The sequence below is a fragment of the Ailuropoda melanoleuca genome, chromosome 3, assembly GCF_002007445.2.
Source record: "Ailuropoda melanoleuca isolate Jingjing chromosome 3, ASM200744v2, whole genome shotgun sequence".
Lineage (NCBI taxonomy): Eukaryota > Metazoa > Chordata > Mammalia > Carnivora > Ursidae > Ailuropoda > Ailuropoda melanoleuca.
In genome coordinates, this window is record NC_048220.1 from 117,488,971 (window position 1) to 117,503,883 (window position 14,913).

Below are 14,913 nucleotides of genomic sequence, written 5' to 3' on the forward strand. Positions count from 1 at the left end.
TACAGTATAATGGAAGGAGGAAAATTCAGACAAGCCTTTCATGGAAAGCTAGGCCTGCCACAATGTCAGGTTTCTTGGTAAATGAACAGAGAAAAGGGAGATGAAATCTCTCTTGATTTTTCCAATATTTTGACAGAAGGAAGTTGTGGGTAGGTCACATTACAACTGGAGATCAGACTTGCCTCTGTCTCTGAGAAGGTTGTGTGAGAGGATGTTGCTTATAGGGTAGGAGCAAGGGGATAAGGTCAGTGTGCAGGCCCAGTGTGGAGGAAGGAGAGATAGCAGAGGGTCACAGAACCTGCAGAATCTAGGGCAGAAAGGTGACAATCCAGTTAGGTAATCTGCACTAGGAAGGTTAGGTGAGGTATGAGCAGGTGAACATCCTGGCAGATGGGCCGAGCCTGCCTAGGAGTGGTGGGAATGGGGTGGTCAGGATCAAGAGCACTAGTCAACCACAATCATGGCACCATCTGGGATTAAAGGATAGACCCTAATCTTGAGGGGGGTGTTGGAAGTTACAAGGAGAGCAGTAAGGCAGAAAAAACACAGTGAGTAAATCCTGAAATATCTTGTTATAACAGCGGCTTGGTCCCAAAGAGTGAGGAAAAGGGAACAGTTATTCATTGATTGTGTATCAGACATTGAACTTGGCTATGGATTTTTGCCATTCATTTATTCAACAAGTTTTAATTGAGCATCAACTACGTGCCAGACGTTGTTCTTGGCACAGGGGATACAGAAGTGAAGAAAGCAAAATCCTTGCTTCCTTGGATCTTACCTTTTCACAGGGAAGACAGACAACAAAAAAATAAATACACTTTGTACTAGATTAGAGGGTAATGAACGCTCTGAAGAAAAATACAGCAAGGTAGAGATAGGAAGTATGGAGGTTTAAAATTTTCAATAAGGAGGCCAGGGAAAGTCTCACAGAGAAGGTGACCTTTGGGTGAATCCTTGGAGGAGAGGGTGTGAGCCATGCAGATACCTGAGAAAGGACTTTACAGGCAGAAGAAAGAGCAGGTGTGGAAGTGAGGTGCCCAGTGCATTCAAAGAACAGCAAGGAGGCCAGACAGCTGGATTTGTGCAAGGGAGGGGCACCACAGAAGGAGATGGGGGAGCAAGCACCAGGGGGGTGGAGGTAAGGAGAACATCTAAGCCCTTTTAGGCCAGTGGTTCTCAACTGGGATCAGTTTGTTCTTGAGGGGACATTGGGCAACATCTGGAGACATTTTTGGTTGTCACAACTGGAGGCTGCTTGTCCTGATCAAGACTTCAAGCACTCCAAAGTGGCATCTTTACAGCATAGGAAGCACCCATCTGGCCAGTGGGTGGCCAGTACTTTGGACAGTGGCATTCAATTTCAAACCGATCTCTATAAATTGAAGTCGTCAGAAACAGATAGGACGTTGTTTTATAAAAACTATTACTGATGCATAATCTACAGAAAGAACAGTATGCATATCACAAATGCACATATGGATGAATTTTCACAAGCGAAACACCAATACATAACTAGCATCCGGATCAAGAAACAGAACATGATCCATGCCCTGAAAATCCCACCACCCCGCCCCCCCACCGTACCCCCTCCAATTCACCACTCTTCCAAGAGTAGCCCCTCTTCTGAATTTAATACCATACGTTTGTGTGCTAGTTTTGGAACTTTTAATCAATGGAACATGTATCATATACTGGACTTCTTTCCCTTGACAAGATGTTTGTGAAACTCATCCATGTTGTTGCATTACGTTCTAGACCATTCATTCTCATTGTTCCGTAATGTGCCACTGTGTGAAATAAAACAGTTGATCTATTCTACCTGGATGGGCATTTGAATAGTTTCCAGTTGGGGGTTATTATGAGTAGTGCTGCTGTGAAAATTCTAGTGCATGCTTTTGGTAAACATCTACACATTTCTGTTGGGTAAAAACATAAGAGTGGAATTGCAGGGTTACAGGAGAGAAGAGAAGTCTTAAGGGGATGCAATGTAGCAAATTGTAGGAAGGGCAGTAACAATAGAGATACAGATGTGATAAGGGAGGTAGGAAAGAAAAGGCAATGATGTGAGATAAGGTGTGGTTTAAACTGATGGTATGTGGGGGCCGGCGCGTAGCTTGTGGAAATCCGGTGGCAGCTGTGTGGGGCAGTAGAGGGCTTGGATAGGAGACAAACAGGCCTGAGTTAGAACTTTGCTCTGCCAGATGTGACTGTGTGTCACTTGATGGCTCAAAGCTTTGGCTTTCCATTGCAAGAAATAGAGGTTGTGGAAAGATGAAATCCATTCATTCCACAACTATTGATTGACTATCGACCTGCGTGCAGGGTGCTAGGGATTCAGTGGTGAACAACAAAAAAGAGTCCTTGACCTTGTTGATTTTACTGGGAAGGAATACAGTAAACAATGATTATTTAATTATAATTATGGTAAGTACAATGAAGGAATCTACCCTGAACTGGGGGTCAGGGAGGCTTCTCTGGGGCCAAGTAGACATAAGTCTGGCCAGGAGTTGGGGGTGAGAAATTCCAGGCAGATGCAACAGTTGAGAAAAGGGAAATCTAAGGAGGGAAGGAGTGTGGCATGTGTGAGGAAAAGAGACAGTGAGTGTGCAAACAGAATGCAAATGGAAAAGCAGGGGCAGATTTGATGGGAAGGGCAGGCAGAGCCTTCAGGGATGAGCTTTACATGAATTGTTAAGCACTTTAAACTGAAAGTAAGGAGAGGGCTGGGGGAAGGAGCAGGAGTGGTAACAGAATCACGTAAGTGCAAAGATATAGGTTGATTCATGAATTTGCAGTTCAATATTCATCCATGAATTCAAATACATGTGTGGGATGAGGAACTACTAAGTGCATCTGGTTGAGTGTGAAATTACTTGAGTATCAATAACTAGTGACTGGATGAATATATAAACAATAGCTTATGAGGTTAACATAACTTACAGGGGCGCCTGGGTGGCACAGCGGTTAAGCGTCTGCCTTCGGCTCAGGGCGTGATCCCGATGTTATGGGATCGGGCCCCACATCAGGCTCCTCCGCTATGAGCCTGCTTCTTCCTCTCCCACTCCCCCTTGCTTGTGTTCCCTCTCTCTCTGGCTGTCTCTATCTCTGTCGAATAAATAAAATAAAATCTTTAAAAAAAAAAAAAAACATAACTTACAAAAAATATGTTTAAATTATTTCATTCCCTTTGCTCTGACAGTACCTTAATTCTGTAAGTAGATTTCCATTCTGAAACTAGAAGTTCAGATTTATGGTGTTACTATGCACCAACTTCCATTCTAAGCAGTGCCTAAGAGGTGTATTCTCTCATTTAATCCTCATCACAACAACTCAGGGAGGTACGTTTTATTATTATTCTCATTTACTGATGGGGAAGTAATCACTGAAAAGTACACTGACCCACTTGCCCAAGATCACCCAGTCAGTAAACACAGAGTCAGAACCCTCTCAGGCAGTCTGATCCCAGCCCCCCACTCTCAGTGACTACTCTTTATAGCCTCCAGAAAAAGGTCACAAACACGCCAACACCAACATCTAGTTGGTTTGGTTGCTCCGTTTCTCATCTTAAATCAACACATTAGCAGTGTGCATTACACAGTAACCTCTTGTGAGTTGATTAGCATGATTCAAGTCTCGGGGACTCCATCTCTTAACAGTGGACTAAGAAGGCAGAGCTTCCAAACCTGCAAGTCCAGCTGTGGATCAATGACTGGACCTCAGGAGAGTGATGGCTGTAGAGAGTGGGGAGGGAGGCAGGGTCCAAATCCTGCAGGCCTGTGGACCAGGGAAGTGTTTCAGATTGCTCTCTTAGTGCAGAGGGAAGGGATATGATTGGTTAGGAGGTGATCATAATAGTCTGGGTGAGGGATGCTGGTGCTGTAGACCTGTGTGATGGCAGTTAAAATGGAGGTGAAATGAGAGAATCTAAGTAAAAGGCCTTGCAAAATGCTTGGCACATAGCAGGCATATGGTAAGAGGTAGCGATTGTTAACAATGAACACATGTTCATTTCAATCTGGCAGGGCAAATTTCATGGAATCTTCTGCTTAAAACATGGTGTTGAGAAAGGTACTGAAGGTCTTTCAGACCTACATGGAAGGAGGACCGCAGCGGACTAGCGGCGACTGCCATGAGCTCTGGGTAAGCAGCTGTGTAGCATGCATGCTGACGGTTGTTTAAACAGTGATTTGCAAGTAAAGACAAGATTCTTACACAGATGATTTTGAGTCATTTTTCTCAACATAAAAATAATATTAAAATATAATACGAAATCTGGGACGACGCAAAAAGTTAGTTATAAACTACAAAAAGGATTTTTTATTAGATAAAAGCAATACCTGAAGGGTGGTGGATTATAGAAACTGACTGGGTCGACCTTGCATTTGGAAATAATCATGAACAATGCACAGCAAAGGTTTCCGCAGGTAAGGTAGTTTGACTTAGGTCAAATAATTTAGCCCCTTTGTGGCGATCCTTGATGTGTCTCAACATGTTAAAGGTTCAGAAAAGGAAGCACACAGAAAGACGTCTCTTTTACGTTGTTGCACCCAGAACTTGCCAAATTGATTTGACTGTGGAACTCAACTTTTTTACCTAACACTTACTAATATCTCGTAGAAACCTGATAATACCTGCATTAAGATTGTGTTATCATAACATGATGCTGTGCTACAAATTTGTAATGTCGTCTCTGTTGGTCCCGGCTTTTGTAGAGCTCGATCAGTGGGAGAGAGGGAGAAGGACACCAGAACACAGACTTTGTTTGTCTTTAGAGAACCATTCTTACTTAACGGTAATTGGTTTCATATATGGCACGGTCGCTGTGAATCTAATCACTGACTTGGTGACTGACAGCATTTAACCTTTGTCTAACGAAGATCAGTTCGTAGCCAGAGCCCATGTTCTGAAGCTGCCTGAGCCGGGACTACCCGGCAGAACACAGATTCCACAGTAGCAGGCCAGTCACAGAACACTAGGGCTCATTCATTTAAAAAAGTTCCAACTTTTAGCTCAGTGCTTGGTACATAAAAGAAACGCCACAAACATCTTTCGAGTTGATGAACGAATACATAACTGAATGAATAACTACGGTCACTTCTTGTCCTCACAAGAAAAGGTAATTATGAGACCAGTAGGTATTGTGCCAAATCTAGGAGAAATTTTAAATAACACAATCAGCCTAAGAAATAAACAACATTTCTTTTTTTTTTTTTTTGTTCTCTGGAGATTTAGCAAGTTAGTTACCTTTGTTGAATCATACGTACTGAAGAAAATCATGTCTTTGGGCAAAAACTGGATAATGCTATGGAATAAATTTGTCCTTTAATAACTTAGATAAGTTTGCGTGAATTAGACCAGTCACATAACCTCCTTGTTTTTTTGTCTTCTGGACTAGGTGATCTCTAAAGTCCCTTTTCAGTTCAAAAGTGTCCGTGAATCTATTCACTCATAAACGCGATGCTTTGTGCTGTTTTTTTCTTGCAACATTGGAAAAATGCATAATCTTCATTATAAAACCAGGTCTGAGTCCAGATTGAAAGAGCCCCAGGAAAGCACAGAGTTCCAGAATGTTTTGCAAGAATATCCTCACTCATTAAAGGAATGCCATTAAGAGGAAAACAAGAGCTCCATTAACAGATATCCCTACGGAAGAGCTGTAAGAAGGCCCCTTCGTTGAGCATATGGATCTCAACAAGAAGCAGTTTCCTCTGGGGCAGTCTTGATGAGCACGAGTGAGCATGGGTCAACATGGGGACTGGTGACTCAGGCAGGTACCCAAAAACCTCTAGGCACGCTTGTGAGCCAACATCTATATGTGCTCATCAAGTGGCAGCCACTGTTCTAAATGCTGTACTTACACTAATTCATTTAATCTTGAAAACGACCTTATGAAGTAGGTGTTACTGTCATCCTCATTTCAGAGATGGACAAACTGAAGCATAAAACATGAAATTTGCCCAGGACTATGGACCTAGTAAGTGGCAGGGCCAAATTGGGACCCTGGTAGTATGGATCCAGAAGCCCTGCTCTCAGGCATTCTGCATACTGCCATCTGAGGATGTGGTCTGGCCACTGGTGAAAGCTGACATACACCAAGTCACCCACCATTACTGGGAGCCCACCATGCTAAATGCTGCTAGGGACCCAGTGGGGGTGAAATGGAGATGGCCTCGTTGCTGCTCCTACTCAGCTAAAAAAGGGGCAGCCCACTCCAGGCAGAACGGAAGGAGTTTTAGAATAGAGGTTCTGGAGAAAGAGGAAGGTAGAATTCAGCTAGCCTTCAAGAACAGGATTTTGACAGATAAAGTGAAGGGCATTTCCGATTCGAGCAACAGCATGGATTTTAGGGTGTGCCAAATAGACTTGCCTGCACGGCTTGTGAGACATATGGTGGGGAGATGATGTTTGGCTCTTAGAAGGTTCTGTGCTGTGCTCAGGAGTCTGAATGTAATTCTATAGGCAACAGGAGCAATTTGGCCTTTACTTCGGATATAATTCCGGAGATCGCGTAGCGGGCCATAGTCTAAGCAGGAGGAATGGGGAATTAAATCAGGGCCATTTCAGTGACAAATGTAAAGAGGGATGGTGTGGTGGGTGTTGGGAAGCGATTCTCAGACCCTCCGAAAGAATAAAGATCTTATTACCCAAGTCACTGAGAACACTGCCAACGGAGAGCCCTTAGCTGTCAAGCCCTCTTACTCACAGTCATACACCCTCTTCCTGGGATGGTTGGTGTCCAATGACTAAGTCCTGCAGGGGCGTCAAGGCACCACCCCCCACCACAGCTCAGATAGCTCTGAACGGTCATCCTGGCTTCAGAAGCCCCCACACTGCAATTGAACTTCTTTCTCTGCCCAGGCCACTGGCTTCCTTCTCTTCAACAGGCTGTTACCCTAAGAACACTTCCTAATGAAACTTCTCCGTGCTAATCTCTTAAGATTTGTATCTCGGGAAACTCAACTAGCCTCCAGTGGCTGTGGAGTCATTGGAGAAACAAAACCCACAGTTGGGCATCTATACAGGAATGTAGCAAGTGAAAGAAAGGGACAAGTCAAAGAAGGTGGCCAACTGAAGTCGCTAGAAGGTTGATGGTCTAAGCTAGCATGGTCTCGCCCTAGGACAACTGTCATAGGCCCCTTGAGAATACCCCTGTTTCTCTTCCTGACCCCTAAAATCTGCTCTTCACCTATAGGCTAGAGGGTTCATGTAGAGAAGAAAAGCAAAAGTTCTGATCATACCTCTCTGGTCTTTCTATGCTCTATGCTCAAGCCACCATGGCCTCCTTGGAGTTCTGGGCCATGTTAGCCACATACTTGTTGCTCTCTAGATATTAGCAAGGCTCCATCTCTCATTTCATTTATGTCTCTCTGCTCAAGAACTCCTTCTCAGGGAGGCCTCCCCAGTTACCCCCATTTAGAAGAGCAGCCCCTGGTGGTGCCTGGGTGGCTCCACCAGTTAAACATCCAACTCTCGATTTTGGCTCAGGTCATAATTTCAGGGTCGTGAGAGCGAGCCCCTCATCAAGCCCCACATCAAGCATTGCATCAGGCTCTGCACTGGGTGTGGAGCCTGTTTGGGATTCTCTCTCTCCTTATTCCTCTGCCTCCCCCCACCTCTACAGAAAAGCAAAGCAACCCCTGTCATTTTCTATCCCTTAAACCTACTTTATTTTTTTCCAAAGTATGTATTTCAAGTTGATACTGTTATTATATTACTTACCTATTTGTTCTGTTCATTGTCTGTTTTTCTATCTAGAACTAGGCAGGAACTTTCTGTTCTCTGTTCTATCCCTGGTCCGGAATGTAATTAGCGCATAAGTTAATGAAAATTGCGGACATAGGAGGAGTGTACTTGCAACAGAAAATATGAGTTTCATTTGGAGTATGTGGAGTCTGAAGGGCCTTCAGAATTTAGAAGATAGTTACCAATTCAGATTTCTAGGTAGAGACAGAGAAGAGGAAGTTCCTTAGAGTGTCTAGTACCCTGTGAAGTGAATGGGGAGAATGAGCTAGAATATCAGTTCCCAAGCTGCTTTGGGCAACATTCAGAGGATTCCTTCAGGCTGGGAAGGGCTTTGCGTGGTGTTCGGTCAAAACCCAACTTAGTCAAAGCATCGCCTACAGTGGCAACATGTTGTAGGCGAGATCCCAGTGCAGCTCCTGAAGCTAGAAGAGGCAAGGGTTTAGGGCAGCACTGATGGTGGAGCAGAGTCCAAGAATTAGGAGTGTGGATTTTAGAGCCAGTCCTTGGTGGTATGAATTGCATTGTTGTCAATATCTGTGTGGCTTGCTTTGTAAAGGGGTTGCAATTCACAGGATTGCAAGGATGGATGAGTTGGTACATAGTGCCTGGCATGCTGTAAGTGCCCAATAAATGTTTATTGCCGTTATCTACCAACTAAATATTTTGAACCCTCCTTTTAGCCAATATCTTCAAAATCATTAAAATAACTTCAGAATTAGATGGGTATGTTCGAATCTTTGTTATTTTACTTCTTTGAGCTTTGGTTTGTTCATCTGTAAAGTGGGACTAATACCTTTAACACAGAGTAAGTGCCTGGCACTGAGACTATTCATGGTTATTAACTGTTTAATAATCAATTAATATTAATCTCCCAATCTGAGGGTCATATGTACAACTGTTTCTCCTTCCTAGAGTTAAGAAAAACATGTGGCAAGCTTAGATCAATTGGTGTAGGCCAGGATTGGCCTACCTAGGTGGGTAGAATGAGATTCCATGAGCACTTGACTTTGAGCTGGATTTGGGTGGTGGTAAATTTTCTATCTGCTCTTTGAGCATAAGGTTCCGTGTGATTAAACAGACTAGGTAGTAACCCCAGATTTCTTGGGCATGTCACAGAAAAGAATCTGAGAGTTGCTGACTTTTCCTTGGAGAGTGGTGTCCTCAGTTACCTCTAGTTCCGGTAGGCAAATCATCAACAGAAATGTCCCTGTTGACCAGAGCTGCCATAGTGATGGCCATTTTTGTTTTCTGAAATGAGACCCGGGCGGTATACCAGATTAGGTATCTGGAGGAAACCCCAGGGACGTTGCTGAAATTAATTATTTAACTGACTCATTATTTTCCAATGTGCTAGAGACCTTGAATTAAGTCTGTTGGCAAATGTGTAGCCATTGAAAATTCTTCACAGTCAGAAACTGGAAACAAAAACTTTCTTTTGGTTTTACGTTTTTGGTCTTGCACAGACCATTGAAGTCTGTGGATTAAGTGCATTAGTTAGAATAATATATTCAAGGATTTAAGGAATTTGGGTCCAATTTCAAACCATTTCGCTACCTCTGGCTTGACCTCAGCTCAATTCCTTAATCTTTTGGCTTCTTTCTCCATCTGTGCAAGAGGCCTCTGGCAACACACTGAGTGCAGTAGCTGTAGGAATAAATTAAATAATGGGCTTAATATCACCACTGAAAATGGAGTAAATTGCTCTTTTGTGGGATCCATTAGCTCAACTGAGAATATTAGCACAGGATTCTGGGATGATGATGGACTATATGGAATAAGGTAGCATCAATTTTAATGTCTTGCTTTGCCCCACAATGACTCGAGACAATAGACAAAGAATACAGAGAGGAAACAGAAAAACAGCACCAGGGGAGAGGGTTCCATAAGGCAGAAAGAAGAGATAAAATGTGAAGGGATGGAGGACCATGAGAGAAGATTTGAGGCATGAGTGTAGACCAGGAAAGAGAAGATCAGAGAGGCAGGAAGGGGAATGAGCTTGCTGAGAGGAAGTGCAAGGATTAGAAAGGAAGATTCTAATCAATCAGCAGTTCCTTGGGGTCAAATGGGAGGTATGGAGAAGAGCGTGGAGTGGAGGGAGCAGGCAGGGTTTATTCCAGAAAGAAGGGTTTGCTAGTGGTGCCCCCTACTCCTTGCAGGGGCTCTCTCCATTCCTGGGACTTGCCCTTCTTCAACCCTAGGCTCTGACTCTGGAAGTTAGCCTTAACAGCTTGAGGCACTTAACCTCTCAAAAGCATGAGAAATTTCACATGATTCTTGAAGATGACAGGTCTTAAGATCTAGGGAGTTAACTAAATGTTAGTCAACTGGGGGACAGGCCCCTTACTCAGGGCTCCTCAAATCAAATAGTTAAGTGAAGTATGTAGGACAGGAGATGATAGGCAAACAATAAAAGAGAAGAAAAGAGAACAGAGATGATTTTATGGGCATCTTAGCGATACCTATCTACCCCTCCTCACCCTCTAAGCTTTACCCACTAAGGATAACAAGATTTTATAACCACTTCTCAACCACACTTAGCCCCAGAACAGGCTCTTCCATCTGCTTTGATAGATTTAGGAGGAATAAAGGAAAGCATAATAATGAGAATATTCATAGCTAATAGTCCTTGCTTACTCTGTGTCAGGTGCATACACAACTCATTCTTCCAAAAGGGACTTGAGGCTGTTTACAATACAGGACAAGCTGTAAGAGGAGAGGAGGAACTATACAGGCATACTTTGGCTGAGTTAAACCAACAAAAGTAACACAGCAGTAAATGGTTTTATAGACATTAACTCATAATATTAACTCTCTACCACCCTATGAGGCAGGTACTTTTTAATAACTCCCTTTTATAATAAGAAGGAAACTGGGAAAACCAAGATTTGATATTACATCCTTGGCTTGTCTTCAAAGGACAGTATAAAAAATAATAATAACTCTGTGGGCGTCTTGCTACTTACTTTCAACAATAGCAATTTCAAAGCTATTCACCAGGAAAAAAATATGTATTAGCTCTGCTTGCCACCAAACGTTGGCCAAAACTGTTGTTGTATAGTGGCCTTCTTAACTTAGATTTTTAAATATCCCTTATATAAAGACCCTTATAATAAATTCCTCTCAGAACTTGGACCAAAGGAGAGACTTTCTCCTAAATAAATTGTATGATTCCTTCTACTTGACAATGGGAGTTATAAAAATCTTCATTTCCCCTGTTTCACTTGGCTATGAGGAAACTTGGAGCTAAGTTTTGTGCTCAAATGCTATTGTCTGTCTCAGCCAGAGTTTTTTTGACTTTTTTTTTTTTTTAATATTTGCCTTTCGTTGTAAACCACCTTAAGTCTCTTTGGAGGAAGGCACCGTATAAATAAACAAAAGACAAACAAAATATAATCCTGTTGGGGCTATGCTAGGGATATAATAATTTACCAAAATAGTTTACATAACACCCCCGAAATCTTTTTTATCCGAAAGAGAATATTCAAAACGGAATCTTGGGCAGATACTATCTTTCATGGTGTTTATCCCATTTTTCATGCCCCTCAAATAACATTCCAGACCACTTTGGGAAAAGAACATAACATCTAGAGAAAATTAGCTGATCGCTCTCATATGTCTTCTTGTTACAGGGATCTAATTAAAGTTTTGAATCTTGTCCAAAACTGCGCTCTAAAATTAACCAATTTAAATCTACATTCATCAGTCAGGCTTAAAACAAAGAATAGTTTCACTCATTTCAACTATTCACTGGTTAATAACTATACTTAATTTGTAGATTTATTCAGTTCCAAAATTTCTTTCAGGAACACAGCCAAGTCTCACCTTGCCGATTGATAAACACTATATATGTTAGATCACACATCGCAAGAAGTCAGCATAAGGGCCAAAATAGAAGTAGTTTAATAAGAAAACCTTATCACCTCAACGTTGCTGCTTTTGTGGGTGATCAATCTTTTCAAAGAACAAAGCCTTTCATTTCCAGAACTTGCATTACAGGTGTGATTATGATTTTTGTTTCACCTAGAGATCATTTTATATTTTAAGTATTTCAAATGAAATCTTATTTACAAGAAAAGAGAAATGAACAGAACAGGAAAGCAGGGAGATTCGCCAAAAGTTGGAAAGAAGAGCACAAATCTTGGGCACAAAATAACTAAGAAGATAAATTCTGCTATTCAGCAAGAAGTTAAAGTTTAACAATTTGCTGCTTCATTTCCATTTAATTTTACCTTGTAATATAACCTGCCCTTTTACTTCTAATTATGCGATCTTTTCTCTTTCATTCTTTGACAAACATTTAGTGAGAACTCTGTGTCAGGCTCTTAATATTAGAAGATATAAGCATCGACCAAAACAAATTCTTGTTTTGATATTTATTTTGTAACATCTCAGGAAATTGTAAAAAAGTAAATACTACACAGGAACAGCATTTACAGTTTGACTGGCCTATGACACTTGAAGTTGAGCGAAATCCATGGCACTTGAATTAAGCTGAGATTCCTTTAAGAATCCACAGTGGTTAGGGGTGCCTGGGTGGCACAGCGGTTAAGCGTCTGCCTTCGGCTCAGGGCATGATCCCGGCATTATGGGATCGAGCCCCACATCAGGCTCCTCCGCTATGAGCCTGCTTCTTCCTCTCCCACTCCCCCTGCTTGTGTTCCCTCTCTTGCTGGCTGTCTTTATCTCTGTCGAATAAATAAATAAAATCTTTAAAAAAAAAAAAGAATCCACAGTGGTTAATACACCTTTTTACACAGTAGTTAAGAAAAATTTACTCCTGTCAGCACAGATAACAGGATCATATTGAGTGCTGCAAACTGAATTATGGCTTAGTCATAATCAGAATATTGCTAACGTATTTTTAAAGCCATTGCCTTGTTATGGAAATATAAAATCCATTATTTCTTGTGAGAAGTGTGCACACCCCCACTCTTCAAACCAGACCTGGGTTTGGGGTGGGGGGACACTATAGCGGCCCTTAGGAGCTGCAAGTTCCCGAGTTTCCTGACCTATGAACTGGGTATACATCAGAGGCAGTTTTCTGTGAAGCTAATTAAAGCTAAGCTTCAAGGCATCTTTTCCAGGCCCCCATTCAAGGCCCTGGCAGGAACCCTAGCAATACATTCACGTGGTTGTACATTTTTATACAGTTGGCAAAAGTAAGATATTTTAACCACGGTCATCTAAGGTTGAGGTCCTTTTCCACATGGATTTTCCCTCTGTCGTTTTCCCTTGTGCTGGGTGCTGCTGGAGGAACATGAGTATGTGGCATTTATTTTTTCTTTTTCTTTAAGAGGACTACCCGATTGCATAAATTTCAGGCCTCACAAAAAGCTGTGATGCCTAGGTGTGATAATAATACCTATTTTACAGGTGAGTTGGGAGGATTAAATGAGTAATAGTTCCGGGTACATGGTATGTACCCAGCGGATACTAGGTTAGGCATTATTCCCCCAAATTCTCTCCTTTTATCTTTCTTTTTTTCTTTCTATCTGGAAAACAAAGTCACAGAAGTTAGCATTTTATGTGCTCAAAACTGCAAATTTGTTTCATAAAAAGGAACTTTTCAATCCCAGGCAACAGGACCACATGATTTTTGGGGCCCTAGGCACTTTTGCCTCTGTTGAATACCTTCCTCCATTTAAAAAAATTAAAAATCATATTTTAACATTGTACTAGTATAAAGACAAATACTTTAATATATATTTTAAAAACTTTCTTAAACTTTAATGTTAATTTTTTCCCTTGATTTGAAACTGGACGATTTTCGTGGGCCCCTAAAACTATTATGGGCCCTAGGCACTGTGCCTTTGGGAAAAGACAGTTGTAGGATTCTCCAATATGAATAATGATAAATTTCCCAAACCATCATGGACTCAAGAATGGGGGTGAACAAAAAGCAATGTTGTACATCTTAAACAGAACTTCAGGTACACTTAATAGAAGCACATTTTCCAAACAAGATCTTAGGGACAATAGGACGCATTTAATTTTGGTGTTCAAAATATGCACATGGAAAAAAAGTAGAATAAAATATGCACATGGATGGAGTTGGCCATTAGGACACTAGTAGGGACCATGTCTTACTGTGAAACACGTATTTTTGTCTCTGAAGCTTACTTTTTCCATTACTATTCTTGCAGGTGTTTTGTTGCCCCTTTTAGTTACATTATCAACAGAGAAATGTTATTTCAGAAAATAGGCTTCATTTTGCCAATTTAGAAACTGCTTGAGAATGTCACCCAAAGGTCTTTAGAAAACACACTGGCCTTGGTGCTGGTGTATCAAATAAATCACAAATGAAACAAACAAGCTGGCTTCCTATTGAAGGTGTGTCTGCAGAGCCCTGTGATTCTGCGTGCCAGGGGCTCTATCTGGCACATTTCTGAACTTTGCAAAATTAATTGTGCCGAAGAGAACACCATCAAACGCGTCCGGCATGGAGTGTAAACATCTTCAAACCATGATTCTGCGCCATCAAGCGCTCTCCAGCTAATTTCATTTGGTGCATTACTCTGGAAGAAAATCGAGGCCAAGTGAAACTGCGGAAATGGGAACAATGCACGGAGGAAAAAATCTCACCCCATTAAGGGATCCGTTTCTTCTCTGCACAAATAAGCCCACCACGCCTTGGAGGCAAGACTAGATGGCTCCAGGATATTATCAGAATGCCCCCGCGGGCCCTCTCGGACTGAGGGAGTCCCGCACCACCGAGAAGGAAGGTGGCCTGAGCGGCAGGGCCCCAGCCCTGGGCGCATTTTAGGTAACTCATAAAATCTAAGCCATCGCCCCTCCCCCCTACCGCCACTGTTGCGGAGGCGCAGAAGCTGGTTTTCATGTGGTTTTACAGGGAAGGCTAAAGCACCGCTCCACACTTTCCAATCCTCTATGCAATGTTGGCAATGAGCACTGACAGCATTTGGGGGGCCGCTCTCCTTCCCCGAAGGGCCGCCGCGCGCTCGGCCGGCCTTCCGTGAGGATTTGCACTGGCCGGGCCGCTTCGATCTCCCCGGCTCCTCCATGACCTTCCGATTGGCCTCCCGACAAGACTCTCCGCGGAAGCACCACCCTCGGCGCTCCAGCCCCGCGCGCTGCCGCGCTCCTCCGACTCCCAGGGGCGGCCCCTCAGGCGAGCGCCGGACGCGCGCGGCCGGGCGGGGGGGCGGTCGC